Genomic DNA, 17,754 nt, shown 5'->3' with positions numbered 1-17,754 from the left:
TATCTAAAATTCAAGTCTCACGATCATGGGTCAGAAACATGATTCATGGCTCGAAGTTGGTTTCAAAATGATCGTCATGCCTAGCCCTACAAGAAAACAATAATCTTTCGATCAAACGGACATCAGAATGACCCCGGGTAAGCCACAGAAGATCACACAAGTTCTCGGGCAGTAGCAAGGACTGTTCTGAAATTCCACACATTCTTAAGCAAGGGCAAAATAATCCTTTTGCACACATTCTTAGAATTGTTTAAATTCAATTAAATTGTAATTATCTTCAATTCTAGCTAGTTTTTAGGCGTACACCCACATTTTAGCCCAACTTTATATAAACATGCAAAGCTAAATTGTAAGAACCGTCGGTTCATTTTTTATTGATTCAATAAAATTTTCATTCTTGCCTAAGTTCTTGGGTATGTCTTGGAGAGAGAAAGAGAGAGGAGAGAGAAGAAAAGGGTCAATACCCTTCAAAAAGGTAACTTTCTCTCTCCTCCCCTCTTTCTCTCTACTCCCCTTTATCTCGTTTCTCTCTTTCTCTCTCCTCCCTTTGTCTAGTCTCTATCTCTCTCCTCTGCTCTTTCTCTCTCCACCCCTCGATCTCGTCTCTATCTTTTTTTCTCTCCTCCCCTTTGTCTCGTCTTTATCTCTCTGTCCTCCCCTGTTTCTCATTCTAATCTATATCTCTCTTCTTCTCGTCTCTATCTCCTTCTGTTATAAAGCAAATCGGCAAAACCTAGCATCGACTGGATTTCTCTCTCCTTCTCTTCTGAAGCCAGTCGATGAAGCTTAGTACCGACTGTATTCCTCTCTCTCCTTCTCTTCTGAAGCCAGTCGGTGAACTAGCACTGGCTGGATTTCTCTCTCTCCTTATCTTCTGAAGCTGGTCAGTGCAGCTTAGCGTCGGCTGGATTTCTCTCTCTCCTTCTCTTGCAGTCGATGAAGCCTAACGCCAGTTGGATTTCTCTCTCTCCTTATCTTGCAGCCGGCGAAGCTTAGCACCGGTTGGATTTCTCTCTCTCCTTTTTTGTCACAGTTGATGAAGCCCAGCACCTACTCTATCTCTCTCTCTTGCTTCTCTTCCATCACAACCAATGCAAGCCTAGAGCCGGCTGGGTCTCTCCTTCTCTCTTCTTCTAACACAGTCGGTGAAGCCTAGCGCTAACTGTATTTTCTCTCTCTTCTTTTAATAGTCGGTGAAGCGTAACGCAGACTATGTTCTCTCTCTCTTCTCCTGAAAGTCGAAGCCTTACGCTGACTACGTTTTCTCTGTCTTCTTCCGACACAGTTGGCGACGCCTAGTGTCGACTGTGTTTTCTCTCTCTTCTCCTCACAATCTACGAAGTCTAACGCTGACTGTATTTTCTCTCTCTTCCTTAAGCACAGTCAGCAAAGCCTAGCATTGACTGTGTCTTTTCTCTCCTTGTCTTTATATAACATAGTTGGTGAAGCCTAACATCGACTGCATTTTCTCTCTCTTCCTTCTAACACAGCCGGTAATGCCTAGCGTCGATTGTGTCTTCCTTCCCTCTCTCTCTTTTATTCTCCCGCCTTTCATACTCTTCTCTTCCTTTCTTCTCCCTCCCTCCTTTTGTGCCCTTCTTCTCTTACTTCACTTCTTATTCTTTCTTCATAATCATCATTCTGTTACTCTTTCATTCGATTAAGAGAGATTGAGGTTAGCCTCTCATGGTAGTCCCATCTTCTAACAGTAATGTTGTTATGTCAGGATTACTTGCCCCGCTTTATTGCCACGACAGACTAACCATCGTGCTTAGCTAGTTGGTATTGGTAATGACGTCTAGTAGTAATATTGTGAGTCAGTCTTTGTTACCAAGCCCGTTTTACTACCACATCAGGCCAATTATTCATCAGCTTAGTCACCGTTCTGATCCTTTCGCTTAGTCAAATTCTTCTCTCCCCCATCTTTCTTCTCTTATTTTTCTTTTTGAATGCGCATGCTTGTGTACGTTCATCAAATAGGAAATGGGTGAGGTTTTACGCACCTGTCTTATAACATTTGCTCTATGTGTGTAATTGTAGAAAACAAGAAGAATACAAGCTAAGGGAGGTAATTCCGAACCAGTTTTATTACTGAGGGGCTTTCTTTGGGATCTAAGAGGGTGTCCAGGCGAGCCAGCTCGAGTAAGTTCCGAACCCACCTTAAATTCCTCTCTCACCGGTTGATGACACCTACCCCCGTTCTCAAACAAGGTTCCCAAGAGAGTGATCTCAAAAACATCCCCGATCTTCCCTCGAAATCCGAGATGCGTGCTGCCCGATCCCCAAAGGGATCCGAAGGGCGAGATCGAGACACCTAACGAGCTTGGAGACTCCACTGAAGACTTACTACCCCTTAGTCGGATCGTTCTTGTTTGGCTAGTTTCTTCTTTTATTATCTGCTTTCACATTTTATTTATGGCTTGCGGGTTTTGGAACCCATTTATCCGAATGGGGGATTTTCTTATCCCCGCATTCGAGAGTGCCCATAGGGAACAAGTTTTTTCGACTTCGTTTTCAACAATCCTCTTGAGCAAAGACCCCTTATCTAGCTCCCAGGTCTTAACCTGGACCGATGTGAGGCAGGACTTAAAGGTCCCTCACTCCCCATCTCCTCGCTCTCATGAAAATTCCACCAAGGCGCCCTGTATCGGCAACACTTCTGTTGCCCTACACGGCATGCACCCAGCCACCGGCAAGTCACTTGCCGGTCGTGTTCTTGAGGTACATCGAAAAGCTACCCAGTCCCTTTCCACAAAAGGCAAACAAGCTATCATTGCTTCTGTGGATCGCTATAAGGCTACCCCCCACATTTCTGTTTCATTAGTCTTTATCCCTAGAGGCTCAACACATCGAGGCTACTTGTCGAAGAAACAAGACCGCTCAACCCATAGTCGAGCAGGACTCTCTCAAGTCCCCCTCCTTAACTGCCAACTTTACTGGACTTCATCCCTGGTACGATCCTTCTTCCTTCTTCACCTTGTCAAGAAGACGTTCCCATGCCATCTCCCACTCAGCACACGTCCAATAAGGGTGATGACGTTAAAAGCACAACCCAAAGGTAAAAGCAAGGGAAAGCTAAAAGACCCCATGCACCCCTCCAATCCCGGTGATGATGTAAAAAGCTACCCCGATCGATCTGATGAGGGAAACAACCTTAAAAGTCCCCCACCTTCTAACCCTTCTCGTTCTTCTTCTCCTTCTTCTCATTCCCCTTCTTGTACATCCGTTGTAGGTACAACCTTGATATGCCCTGACTTCGAGGCTCTCGATCGAGAATTCGAAGGAATCAATATAAGCAGGACGCAGCGAAAACGATTGAGAAAGACCCTGGCAGAGACAGCAGGATTCCTAACAGTTGTTGATGCCCTGGTAGCTAAAGCCAAGGCAGAGCCACCTTCTTTGAAGAAGTACAAGAAGTCGAAGCCAAAGAAACCTCAGTGGCCCACTAAGCTCGACTCCGAGCAGAGGCTGAGAGAATCGAAGGGGCAAAGCTTTTATTCTCATGAGGCTTGCCACATGGTGCAAGTCTATGAAGTGCAAGTCATTGCGAAGCAAGCACTACACACATCTGCGTAGGGACCGTGTGATTCATATGAGGACACTTCATGCCCAACCTTTGCTGAACCCCAAAATAAGCTCTTGCAACCTGATTGGCTTCCCATGTTTGGTATTGACCCTTCTGTCCCTCGATTTCAAAAAGGCGCAGAAATCATGACATACTCTGGAACCCTATTTGAAGCAGAGATGTCAGGGTCATGGGTCTCTACGCTTGAGGTTGATAAAAAGACCTCTGAAAATAATGAGGAAGAGTTGCAAGAGGCCCCAGAATAATGGGAAGAAGGTGGTTAGGTCACAGTTGACGAACTCGAAGAAATAAGTCTTGGAGACGAAGCAGATCCCAGACCCACTTTCATTCATCGAATATGTCTCCAGAAGAGAAAGAGGACTTCACTACTTTCTTGCAAGTAAACCGTGACGTCTTTGCTTGCCATTATCATGAGATACCCGGCTTAGACCCTCAAGTAGTTGTTCACCATCTCGCCATCGGTCCGACTATCAAACCCGTCAAATAGAAATTGATAAGGTTCAAGCCTGACCTCGAGATGCAGATAGACATCGAGTTAACCAAACTCAAACAAGCAGGCTTTATTCGCAAAGTCAAGTACCCGAAATGGCTAGCAAATATTGTTCCAGTAAAGAAGAAAAATGGTCAAATCATGGTTTGCATTGACTTCCGCGACCTTAATACCGCCTATCCCAATGATGACTTCTCGTTGCCATTCACCGAGATGCTCATCTACGCAACAACGCACTGTCAAAAATTTTCCTTCATGGACGGTTACTCGAGGTATAACCATATAAGGATGGCGCTTGAAGATGAAGAAGCCACTGCGTTCTTAACTTCAAAAGGGATATTCTGTTACACAATGATGCCTTTTGGATTAAAGAACACTGGTGCCACATACCAGAGAGCAATGATGACCATCTTCAAAGACATGATGCACAAATAAGTGGAATGCTATGTATATGATTTGGTGGTAAAATCTTAAGAGACGAATGCTCACATGAGAGACCTTAAAAAGGTATTTGAGCATTTGCGTTTTCATCAACTTAAAATGAACCCACTAAAATTCGGCGTGTGCTCCGAAAAATTCTTGGGGTTCATCGTCAGACGTCGAGGGCTTGAAGTTGAGCCAGTCAAGATCAAGGTAATACCGGAGATGCCGTCACCAACTACACTCCGAGAACTGTGCTCCCTCCAAGGGCAACTGGCATACATTCGCAGGTTCATCTCAAACCTCTCAGGTCGCCGTAAACCCTTTACACACCTGCTAAAGAAAGTTACCCCATTCATCTAGGATGAAGCATGTCAGGCCGCCCTTGATGACATCAAGCATTATTTACTCAACCCTCCAGTACTCTCTACACCAGTATTGGGAAAACCCCTCATTCTATACGTGACTACTTTGGACGAGTCACTCGTAGCATTGTTGGTACAAAACAATGAAGAGGGAAAAGAGACTACGTTATGTTACCTCAGCCTTAGGATGCAAGGGGCCGAGAAGAATTATTCCCCTATTGAGAAGATGTGCTTGATCTTGATCTTCACAGTACAAAAACTCTGCCATTACTTGCTTGGTCATGAAGTTAAACTTATATCATAAGCTGATCGTGTAAAATTTCTCATGACACACCCATGCTTGTCAAGACGCCTTGCTAAGTGGGCATTATTGCTAATGGAGTTCGACATCACTTATGTCTCACAGAAGTCCATCAAGGGCCCAGCCTTGGCTAACTTTCTTGCAGCATACCCCGTGCCGACGGAATCTCCGTTATCAAGCGACCTCCCCGATGAAGAAGTATTATGTACTGAGCTTGGTCATGCTTGGGAATTGTACTTTGATGGAGCCTTCCAATCAAATAGAGGAGGCGCCGAAGTAGTCTTCTTAACCCCGAAAGGAGGAATATTGCTGCTTTCTTTCTCCCTCGTTCAAGCTGAATCTCATAATGAGGCAGAATATCAGGCCCTTATAATTGGGCTAGAGATAGCCTTCGACCTAGATTTAGGGCAGCTCAAGACCTATGGTGACTTCGAGTTGGTTATCCGGCAACTTAAAGGGATCTATGATGTAAGGAAAGACACTCTCAAGCCTTATCACGATATTGCAAAATCGTATATGGCCCAGTTTGAAGATGTATCCCTGAGTCACATCCCCAGGAAGCTAAACTCGCTGGGTGATTCACTTGGGAAACTCGGCGCTACAATTCAGTCGTCCTCATCAGGACCCACACTTCTTTGGGTGACAGAATGGAGACACATCGAACTAAGAACCGAAGTCGATGCGGATGACGAAAGAAATATCTTCCCCGAGTTCCCTCTTTATCCATTTGGAGCACTTCTATCAGCCAAAGAAGTAATCAAGACTGAACAAGGGATAACACTGAATCAAGGAGCTACGAGTCGAAATCAAGAACCAGAGTTCTTTGACCCAATATGTGAAGAAATTGAGCAGGTAGAAGATTGGAGAGAGCCCATCACTAGTTTCTTAAAACATGGCAGGCTCCTGGAAGATCGTGCCGAACACAACAACATACATCTAATGTCCACCAAGTATACCCTCCTAGAAGGAGATGCTCTCTTCAGACGGTCGTTTGATGTCATTCTTCTTAGATGTGTGGACATCCAAGAAGTAAACAAGGTGTTAGAAGAAGTACACTCAGGAATTTGTGGACTACACCAGTCTGGTCCTAAGCTTTATGAACGAATACGCACGTTCGGATACTATTGGCCTTCCATGATCTCTGATTCCTTAAGCTACGTTAAAAGGTGCCAAGTATGTCAAATACACTCCAGCCTAGTTCACTAGTCTCTAGAGCCCTTACACCCTACGGTTGCATCATGGCTCTTCTCACAATGGGGTATGGACATCGTAGGGCCTATTGACCCTCCTTCCACAATGGGCCATGTTTTTATCCTAGCCGTAACAGATTATTTCTCTAAGTAGGTTGAAGTTGTCACCCTCAAGCAGGTTCCTGGGACAGCAGTGGCCTACTTTGCTTGGCATCATATTATATATCGCTTCGGAGTGCCCTACCGAATTATATCTGACAACAGTCCTCAATTTAGGAGTCATCACATCGATCGCTTAGTTAACCAATTAGGTTTTGAATGGAGGTACTCGACTATGTACCACCCTCAGGCGAATGGATTAGCTAAGGCTTTCAGTAAGACTCTATGCAATGTTTTAAGAGGAAGAACTGGTGTGAGAAGCTTCCCGAAGCACTATGGGCTTATCATACTACTATGCAAAATGCTACTGATTCCACTCCTTATTCTCTGGTCTATGGGGGTGAAGCAGTTTTGCCTCTCGAAATACAAATCCCTTCACTGCGAGTCGCTATTTACTAAGGAATAAACGAAGATGAGAGAGTCAAGCTTCGGTATCAAGAATTGGATGCACTTGAAGGAAAGAGGCTAGAGGCTCAGCAGAACCTTAAACTCAACAAAGGGAGAATGAAGAGGGCTTTTGACAAGTCTGTCAAGATTCGCTCATTCACCCGTGGTGATCTAGTCTTAACTATTAAGAGGCCTATAGTTATGAATGGCCGGCGTAAAGGAAAGTTTGAGCCTGGGAAGGTTCCTTTATAGTCAAAAAGGTCTCGCCCAATAGAGCCTACATACTGGCACATCCTTGAGGAGGGGAAGCAATGCCCCCTATCAATGGACGATACTTAAAGAAGTATTATCCGTGATGCGTATTCAAAAGAAAGGGACTGAACAGGAAAATAAGCAAGATAGTCCAAACAGTTACAAACCAAAACTTGTAGTTCTGCTCTTTCATCTGAGGATAAGAGGACGACGAGCCAAAACAAGTGCCTGCCCCATGGTAAAGAAGCAAACCCACCAAAGAAAGGCCCCCTTTATAAAGAAGAAGTGAAACCACTTGGAGAGTTAGCTTTAATTCATCTGACCAGTAAGAGGATGGTTACCGGCCATATGACGAAGCGAAGCCACTCCAAGAAGTTAGCTTCAATCAATCTGACGTGTATATCAAATATACAAGCCAGATATCTCACCTAACTTGTACATCAAACATACAACGTAGGATTCATTCGACATGTGTATCAAATATACAAAGCAGGCTAGACCTGACGAGGAACTTTCCTATGATGGAAAGCATACCCTGCTCACCGTGGATGCCCTTCCATAGAACAACATGGACCTCACTATTATGCTGGAGACTTTGGCTTCCAACGGATACCACAAGCCCTGCCTTACCATCATTCACTACATTTTGCTTGCCCATGAACATCGTCGTGCATAGCTAATCGTCGAACATCGCAAATCTCACACGTGACTTACCGCCACATGCAAGCATTACTCTCCTAATCATGATAGGCCACACAACTGATGAGCGCTGGCTGTGTCTCGTCAGGCTAACATCTGCTGAACTCTTAACATCAGTTACCTTTCTTGAGGATCAACGTCGGCTGTCTCAGCACCTGTTATGCTGCTAAACCATCAGCGCTGGTTGCCCCAGGACCGGCTGCACTTCTGTTAGTGTCGGACTTATCGCGACTGTTCTCTTCCCGAGATTCCTCTTTTTTGGGGCCTAAGTTTCCACACCCCCCTTAATGGTCACCAATCTCTAAGGGCGACGGTTCACCTCCAGCAACCGTACACCTTCCTTGGGACGGTTTGCCTTCAGTAACCGTTCGTTTTCCCTGGACCTTTCCCTTTCTGCCGGAACTCCCTTGCCGTTCTTGAAAAACCTCTACAACACCACTAACAATGTCGGAAAGTCACCAGTCCCTCACCGAAAACTTCTACAACCTTTTCCTAAGTCCCCGAAAAACGTCTGTGAAATCACAGCAACGCTGGAAAACTCACTAAGAGATTTTCCTCTGCCACATTTTTGCCGGGAAGTCATCAAAACCTCTGTAAAGTTACCACAACCCCCGGGGAAACCCCTTAAAACTCCCTTAAAAACATTTCAAAACTTGCGAAAATGCCTACCACTGCACTTCCTGCCTCTTCTGCCCTCAAAACATGCCAAGGCTAGAGCCCTTCCCTCCACTAGAAAGTCCTCTGTTTAAAAACTCTCTCTGCAACTTCACCAAATTTTTGGCAAAGTTTGCTCGCTGAAGGCCTTCTCTGCAAGACCACCGGAAATCCAAAAATCCCATTGTTTGTCGAAAACCTTCCCTGCAAAACTTTTGTTGGAGTCCCACTGCTTGCCAGAACTTCAACCGGGCACCCTCTCCTCACTAAGAAAAGTTTAAGTTTATTTTTTACCCTTAGTGAAAAGTAAAGAAAATGGAATTTCCCCCCCTTATATAGACCACACTACCCTCGAACACCCCTCACAAATTGAGAATTCCAGTCATGTCCAAGGAAAGCCAAGCTACGATGAGACAAGTAGGGCTTTGACTCGAGTCCTAAGGTAATTCTCATCAATCCATGCCCAACGCCTACTACTCGGTTGAATTGACTTGGCGCCAGGTGAATTCCAAACAATGTTAGCGTCGGTTGACTTGGTGACAGGTGAATGTCAAACAACCCTAGCGTCGGTTTACTTAGCGTCGGTTGTGTTCAAACGATATCACGGGTTGTTCACAGCTCCAGCTAAGATTTAACAACCCAGCGCTAGTTGAACACTCACAGGAAACAATTATTGCTACACCTGGCACCGACTGTATTTCAAGCTGTCTATTGTCGCCCAAGCCTTGTGTGTCCTATCATCCCCAGTGGAGTTGTGCCCAGGCCTTTGCACTCAAGTCGTGACCTAGCATCCCCAATGGAGTCAACAGCGAGCCACTGTTCCTCATCCCCAAGTAGGAGTCACACCCATACGACAGCCCATTATCCCCAGTGGAGTTAAGGTCATTCTTACCTCTTCAATTCCTGATGGGCCTGCCTCACACCAAGTTATCTTATCCTTAGGAAGTCGGGTTCTCCATAAAGTCTCATCTTTCACCCCAGGGAGTTGCACGACCTTAAACTGCATGGTCCTACTTGTATGACTTTAAACTACAAAACCACGGTCCAGTTGTATGACCTTAAACCATAGTGCATGTCCTCGCCGCATGAAGATAAACTACTTTGTACAGGTCCAAGAGCATGACCATAAACTCGCCCCCACATTCACACACAATTTTACGTGCACCTTCACGCACGCCTTCCCTAACCTACCTATTAGTGTGTGCACGCCACCTTCATTATCTCCCCAGTATGTCTATTCACTTCATTACCATTCATCATTCCTTAGTGAGTCTCACCCATGCTCACAAAATGGCGAACCATCCTGCCATCCAAACTCGTTGTAAGATAGTGGGTTACCATCGTCCACTCACATTTCATAAATCATCCATCTGTCATAGGTAGCCTTATGTCATTGCCCCAAGTGAGTCAAACCACCCCCATACTCAACCCATGGCCTCCACAGACTGTCGTTTACCACCACCACGGTCCAGCTGTATAACCTTAAACCATAGTGCACGTCTTGACCAGATGATGGTAAACTGCTTCGCACAGGTCCCGAAGGCATGACCTTAAACACGCCTTCACAAAAAAAATGAATAAAAAATAACGGGCATGGTGTATACCTTAACAAGCGAACACCATGAGTAAAAATGACGGACGGGCATGGTCATGAAACCATGAGTAAAAGAGTTATGTGAATGAAACAAAACCGAGCACAGTGAAAACCCGAAAGGGCATCGTGAGTAAAAATGGATGAAAAGAGTGGACATGGCCAAAAGGTCATGAGTAAAAAATCCCCAAATAAAAGGAAGTTGGTGAAAACCGTCTCTACGGTGCCACTTCCCAAGTTCAAGCGATAATCCGTAAAGGACGCTTGGATCAATAAATAGGCTGATGCAGTACTCACGACTTCAGCCCTAACTCAAAAAAAAGAAAATCTCTAGTGTCACAATGCTAGGAATCAAAACATATGAGCTTCAAAGAAAAGATTTCGATAGTCTGAGTCCAGTTGCAAAAGGACTCGATAGATAAAAGACTGCCAAGACGGTAAGACAAGTCTCATGAGGAAGAACATTATTCCCACGAGGTCACAAATACACTCTAGAAACAATCACTACAAAGGAAAAACTGACAAAGCCAGGGAGAAACCTACCAGAGACTTCAGCTCACCTAGCCGGTAGCCTAGACCTTCGGGATCGACTAATAAAATTGCTCCCGACTGAACCCGATAGACGAGACCTACAATGATCGTCAAAAGCAAAACTGGTGTAGCGGTAAACAATGCCAACCAAAAGCAAACAAACTAACTCAAACCAAATGGGAACAATGCCCTCCAACATGGCACTCAATTGTCAAATGGGCCTGATTTTGACCGAAAAGGTCCGTACAAAACCCTCAGCTTCAGAATCACAAATACTCCATATGAGGGTGAGGACTTCGACAAGATCCCGCAAAAAAAGTATCTTCTCCCCCTAAAGTCTCCACAGATGGACCCCCGAACAGTGCATCCCTACGTCTGAGTATCCTCGTTGCACCGTTACATGAATCTTCTCGGTGTTCACGTGGTCCTGTGGCTAAGAAGAAAAAAAGTAAAAGGCGAAGGAAATATTCTAAATGATTGTCCTTTTCGCTTCTCTTAAAGCACAACATTAGGTAGGGCAAGCTTTTTGAACGTATTTTTTAGAACCTAGGTCCTTGATAGAAAGCAAGTAAATAAAGCCTACAAAACAGTGGAAATTCCCAACAATCTAAGAATGGCTCTTGAATTGGTCAAGATCTTCATCAGCACTTCAAAATACCACCTGCCAAGTTTCATCATGATCAGACATGTTTAAGGCAGTGAACACAAAGAAATAATTTCAGCGAAATCGGTCTCTAACACTCTGAAATGGACCCTGTAACGAAAGCCATACTTTTGGTATGTCAAACAGTTGTGGGACCACTGCCATTAGATTCAACATAGTCGAAAACCCCAATGGATCAAGTTTCGACTTAATCAAACACTCCAAGATAAAGTTATGGGTAAAATATCGAAAATGGGTAGGCCGCACACTATTCCCGTGTGGCCTCACTTCATCAAAACACCATTAAAGGTGGCTGTTTTTATAGTCACGGGCAGTCACTTTTGGGGCCTATATCTCACTTGTTCCAAGTTGGATTGCTCCTAAATTTGGTGAGCGTGTTCGTCTTATCAAGACAAGCAATTCGATATGTGGTACGCCCCGTGACGACACCCGAGCAGAGATAAAAACTAAATGAAAGTCGTTCATCCATGAAGGAAGTTGCAGAAAATTCAGCAGCAGCACGCCTCGTTCAAATAGCCAGATCGCGACGCTCGCATACACGATCGGCACAAAACCAATTGCATTATGTGCGTGAGGTCCGAGGCTATCTTTGGTCTGAACCTCGTGTACGATGAACGGTTGGATTTCACACATGAAGGTGTCAAAGCTGCTGTAAATTTCGGCTATCGAATTTCAAGATTCCAGTAAAAAACTCAAGACGACAAAATCTTCATCCAAACACAAAATCAAGCTAAGTTTGTTGCAACGTGATCGTGACGGCATGCTCAGTGTGATTCAATGAATAAATCACAAAGAAACATCAAGAAACGAGCACACAAATGATCCGAAGTTTTCAAGATTCACCAAAACTTCAAGTCTCATGATCATGGCTCAAAAACATGGTTCATGGCTCGAAGTTGCTATCAAAATGATCGTCATGCCGAGGCCTACAAGAAAACAATAATCTTTCGATCAAACGAGCATTAGAACGACCCCAGGTCAGCCACGGAAGATCACGCAAGTTCTCAGGCAACAGTAGGGATTGTTTTGAAATTCCGCACATTGTTAGGCAGAGGCAAAATAGTCCTTTTACACCCAGTTTTTAGAATTTCTTTAAATTCAATTAAATTGTAATTATCTTTAATTTTAGCTAGTTTTTGGGCGTACACCCACGGTTTAGCCCAACTCTATATAAACATGCAAAGCTAAATTGTAAGGACCTTCGGTTCATTTTTTATTGATTTAATAAAATTTTCATTCTTGTTTAAGCTCTTGGGTACATCTTGGAGAGTGAGAGGAGAGAGAAGAAAAGGGTCGGTACCCTTCGGGCATGTAACTTTCTCTCTCCTTCCATCTTTCTCTCTGTTCCCCTTTGTCTCGTCTCTATCTCTTTCTCTCTCTTCCCCTCTGTCTCATCTCTATCTCTCTCTCCTCCCCCTGTTTCTCATTTCTATCTCTATCTCTCTTCTTCTCGTCTCTATCTCCTTCTCTTCTGAAGCCAATCGGTGAAGCTTAGCACTAGCTAGATTTCTCTCTCTCCTTCTCTTCTGAAGCCAGTTGACGAAGCCTAGCGCCGACTAAATTTCTCTCTCTCCTTCTCTTCTGAAGCCGGTCGGTGAAGCCTAACGCCAGTTGGATTTCTCTCTTTCCTTCTCTTGCAATCGGTGAAGCCTAGCACCACTTGGATTTCTCTCTCGCCTTCTCTTGTAATCGGCAAAGCCTAGCGTCGATTGGATTTGTCTCTCTTTTTCTGTCACAGCGGGCGATGCCTAGTGTCGGCTCGATCTCTCTCTCTTGCTTTTCTTTCATCACAACTAGTGCAAGCCTAGCGCGAGCTGGGTCTCTCCTTCTCTCTTCTTCTAACACAGTTGGTGAAGCCTAGCGTCGACTACGTTTTCTCTCTCTTCTTTTGACAGTCGGCAAAGCTTAGCACCAACTACGTTCTCTCTCTTCTTTTGACAGTCGGTGAAGCCTAGCACTGACTGTATTTTCTCTCTCTTCTTTTGACACAATCGACGAAGCCTAGTGTCGACTGTATTTTCTCTCTCTTCTCCTCACAACGGTGAAGCCTAGTATCAACTATATTTTCTCTCTCTTCCTCAAGCACAGTCGACGAAGCCTAGCATCGACTGTATCTTCTCTCTCCTCATCTCTATATAACACAGTCGGTGAAGCCTAGTGCCGATTGCATTTTCTCTCTCTTTCTTCTAACACGGCCTGCAATGCTTAGTGCCGATTGCGTCTTCCTGCCCTCTCTCTCTTTTATTCTCTCGCCATTCATACTCTTCTCTTCCTTTCTTCTCCCTCCCTCCTTATGTTCCCTTCTTGTATTAATTCACTTCTTATTCTTTCTTCATAACCATCATTATGTTACTCTTTCATTTGACTAAGAGGCATTGAGGTTAGACTCTCACGATAGTCCTGTCGTCTAGCCATAATGATGTTGTGCCATGATTACTTGGCCCACTTTATTACCACGACAGACTAACCATTGTGCCTAGCTAGTTGGTACTGGTAATGATGATTAGTAGTAATCATGTGAGCCGGTCTTAGTTACCAAACCCGTTTTACTACCACGTCAGGCCAATTATTCATCAGCTTAGTCGCCGCTCTGATCCTTCCGCTCAGTGAAATTCTTCTCTCCCTCGTCTTTCTTCTCTTATTTTTCTTTTTGAATGCGCATGCTTGTGTATGTTCCTCAAAGAGGTAAAGGGTGAGGTCTGACCCACCTGTCTTATAACCTTTGCAATATATGTGTGATTGCAGAAAACAAGAAGAATACAAGTCAAGGGAGTCAATTCCGAACCAGTTTTATTATTGGGGGGCTTTCTTTGTGATCAAAGAGGGCGCCCACGCGAGCCAGCCCGAGTAAGTCCCGAACCCACATTAAATTCCTCTATCACTGGTTAGTAACACTTGCCCCCGTTCTCGAACAAGGTTCCCAAAAGAGCGATCTCAAAAACTTCTCGGATCTTCCCTCGAAACTCGAGACGCGTGTTGCCCGATCCCCAAAAGGATCCAGAGGACGAGATTGAGGCACCTAACTAGGGGCCTTTGCTGATCTTGTAGTGAACTTGATATTCGAATATGGCTGCAAATTTGAGTTTACCGGATATTCAGCCGAAATTTGATATTAACAATGATTATTGAGTTGGTAAGTCCTCGGTAAGTTTTCTGACAAGTTTTACCAGTGAGGTAATTGTGAAATGGGATTGATATTTTACCGGTGAGGTAGCCGTCAGGATCTGAGTTTTCCAACGTGTATTATGACAAGTTTTTCTGTAGAGAGAGTTTGGGCACAAGAGAGAATGAAATGGGTTTTTTTAGATAGAGGGTTCGGGCATATATGGAGAGAAGAGTACCTAATAACACGTGAGTACCTATTCCAGAAGAGAGAGGGTAAGGGCATTTTAACCATGAATTAATTGATTCTTTGACAGGGTAAATACAATAAAATAAAGTATTAGGGTGTGATAGTAATAGTATTGAGATATCTAAAAATTTAATTTTGAAGGTATTTATCATTTTGGTAATGATCCTATATGACATTGCTGCACCCAATGGCATAAGACTCCAAAGGATATCTGTTTTATCATGATTCTAATCTCAAGAAAACGACGGGGCTTTACCGGTTCACTTACTCCCAAGCAGGTAACCGGTGACCCACAATAACTTTGTCCCATTCTATTCAAAGCACACTCTCTCTATATACGAGTAGTTCTCTCTCATAAAAATGGTGGGCAAGAGTTCTGTCTGTGCAAAGCCCCCCACCACGAGCATCTCTCTCCTCTAGGCGATCAGGGCAGAAGCTCTCTCTCTTTAAAAATTAGGGTAAAAGAGAAAGTATCTCTCTCTCTCTAAAAATCAAGGCAGAGGACGAAAGTTCTCTCTTTATAAGAGCAACTCTCTCTCAATGGATGTACAGTAGCAAGGCAAAGCACATAGGAACTGTAATTGGAATTTACTCTCTCTCTCTCCACCGCCCTCCCTTATACAGGAACAAAACCCCCATCTCAGTGTCCCTTCCTCCCTCCCACTTCTTCTATGTTGTCTCCAAAGCTCTCGACAACGGAGCAACCTCTCTCAGCGAAGGAGTATTCGGTACAAATCAGACGGGGCACCTCTTCTCTCTCACAACATCGAAGAGGTACACGCTCTCCCTGGGTTTTGATACTAATCTTGTGCCTCCCCTCTCTCTCTATCCCGTGCCTCTCTCTCTCCATTTTCTCTCTCCTTGTCCTATGCTCACCATTTCTATTCTCTCTCCTTGCTGCTATTGGTTCAGCAAGAAAACCCTTTCTCCCTCTCAAGAAAACCCCCTCTCACTCACTCTCTAAAGAAAACCCCACGTGCGCTTGTGAATTAGCCAGCAAGATGTGGTGTGATGAATGTGCAAAAAAACTCATACGCACAAATTTTATTTCAAAATTTAAGGGATTTTTCAGCCTTACAAGATAGTAATTGCTATTTGCAATTAAGGTTTTCTTTTTCTCGTTTTTTGATATATTGTCAATATTTCTGATACAGTTTGTTTCCTTGGTGTGAAATTTATGGAAAATGAATAAGATTGGATATTGTTGAATCGAAGGGGTGATTGGATTAGTGGCAGCTATTAACTATATTTGAATATTGTATATTTGATTGTATTTATTGGATTAATGGCAGTTGATGAACAACATTGTATGTGATTCTATTTCTCTGATGATTGTATTTTATTTGAAGGGCTGATTGATTTTTATTTGAAGAGTGGTTCTTACAGCTCGTATGAATGATTTTTCAAGTGTTTTATGTATGTTTTGGTAGTTCGCAAACTCTTATTATGTTTGTTGCTAAATTCTTATTCAGCTCAACAAACTCTTGAGCTAATGGCACAACTATAGTTGTAGACTTCTAGTCATTGTCAAGTATCATAACTTCTGCTGCAAGTGAAATGGGCGTAATGTAAAATGAATGATACAATGTAGAGAAATATCTCTTGGGGGCAATATTTTGGGCACATGGTCTTCCATTTTTTTTTTATTAATATCTTGTTTATATTTTGGATGTAAAATATTTGTTGAGCCGCCTTGCAGGTTTTTGTATACAACAACCTATTAGTGGGCTGCCTAACACTTGTATTTGCATTAGGCTTTATATTAATACAACAATGAACACATTATAATAATAAGAAAAAAGAAGCAGTAGCCTATGTGGGGATAGATTTTCCTTTTATTTTTATTGTGGGAGCTACTAATTGGTTTCTTTATAGCATATATTTGCATGCTAGTTACCTTGATTATTGTTTCATGGTGTTATTTTTTTGTATTTGTAAAACTTACTGTGATAAGTATAGCCATCTGGCATTCACACCCGCCCTTCTTCTCCTTATAAAAAGAATGGTCATATGCTTCATTACATGTCCACAACTGTAGATCATTTTATGTCTCTTTCTTTTTCTATATATGTATGTGTTTTATCTCATGTAATATGTGCTCTCTTGGTAATTAGTTTATACAATGTTGATGAACTACTTGTGTTAGGAATAACAAAGCCAGATTTCATTTGTTAAAATTATTATACACCGATTTAGAAGTTATATACAAGATTTGGGATTTATGTTGTATAAAAAATGCATTAGGGAATGTCACCAAAGCAGAAAATTCATTGGTTTCTTCATCCGCATGTTTCCCTGTAAATTTTGGGCACCCAACAATCACGGGATTGGATTGGCAACAGAGATGCCGCCAAGCTTGGCCAGGCTTGGTTGCACCATCTGGGCATTGGATTTCATGTTCGATGCAGTCGATCCAAGCAATACGAGAAATGTCACCATGACAAACATCCAAATTCAAGCCGAGCGCCAAATTAACGAGTATCAGTCCAAAAGGCATAAGCACTTATGCACAATGGCCATAAAGCATTGTTTTAAAGAACGCCGAGTCAAACCGGATTCGCCCGGTTCGACTCGGAAATCGTGAAAAGGAGACCGGATCGTCTAAAAAATCGGAAATCGTCCGGTTCTAGAGAGAACCGGACGATTCTGTACAGTGAATCGCCGATTCACTGTACGGAATCGGCGAGTCCGAACAGTGAATCGGCGAGTCCGTACGAAATTTTTTTTTTTTGTTTTTTTTTTTTTTTGTAATCCATGATAGATTTTTTTGTAATACTTGATCGATTTTTTTGTAATCCATGATCGAATTGTTTTTGTTTTTTTGTAATCCATGATCGAATTTTTTGGTTTTTTGTAACCCATAATAGAATTTTTTGTAATCCATGATCGAAATGTTTGTTTTCTTTTCTTGTAGTCCATGATCGATTTTTTTGTTTTTTTTTTTTTTTTTTGTAATCCATGATAGAATTTTTTGTAATCCATGATCGAATGTTTTGTAATACATGATCGAAATGTTTGTTTTTTTTTTGTAATCCATGATCGAAATGTTTGTTTTTTTTTTTGTAATCCATGATTGAATTTTTTGTTTTTTGCTTTTTTTGTAACCCATGATA

At 43.0% G+C, this 17,754-nt stretch overlaps 1 long non-coding RNA gene across 1 annotated transcript; it reads left to right on the top strand.

Annotated features, from left to right (window-relative positions):
- The first annotated feature begins 5,817 nt into the window (after positions 1-5,817).
- On the top strand, positions 5,818-16,012 carry LOC148781258 (uncharacterized). The gene is made up of 2 exons (XR_016059971.1): positions 5,818-15,415; positions 15,796-16,012. It is a non-coding gene; the product is annotated as an uncharacterized LOC148781258 (long non-coding RNA).
- Positions 16,013-17,754: the final 1,742 nt, after the last annotated feature.

The sequence above is a fragment of the Amborella trichopoda genome, chromosome 7 (genome assembly GCF_054954075.1).
Source record: "Amborella trichopoda isolate Santa Cruz 75 chromosome 7, AtrichopodaSantaCruz75HAP2 v2.0, whole genome shotgun sequence".
NCBI classification, from domain to species: domain Eukaryota; kingdom Viridiplantae; phylum Streptophyta; class Magnoliopsida; order Amborellales; family Amborellaceae; genus Amborella; species Amborella trichopoda.
Note: the sequence above shows the minus strand (reverse complement) of the source record. Positions and strands in the feature narration are given on the sequence as shown.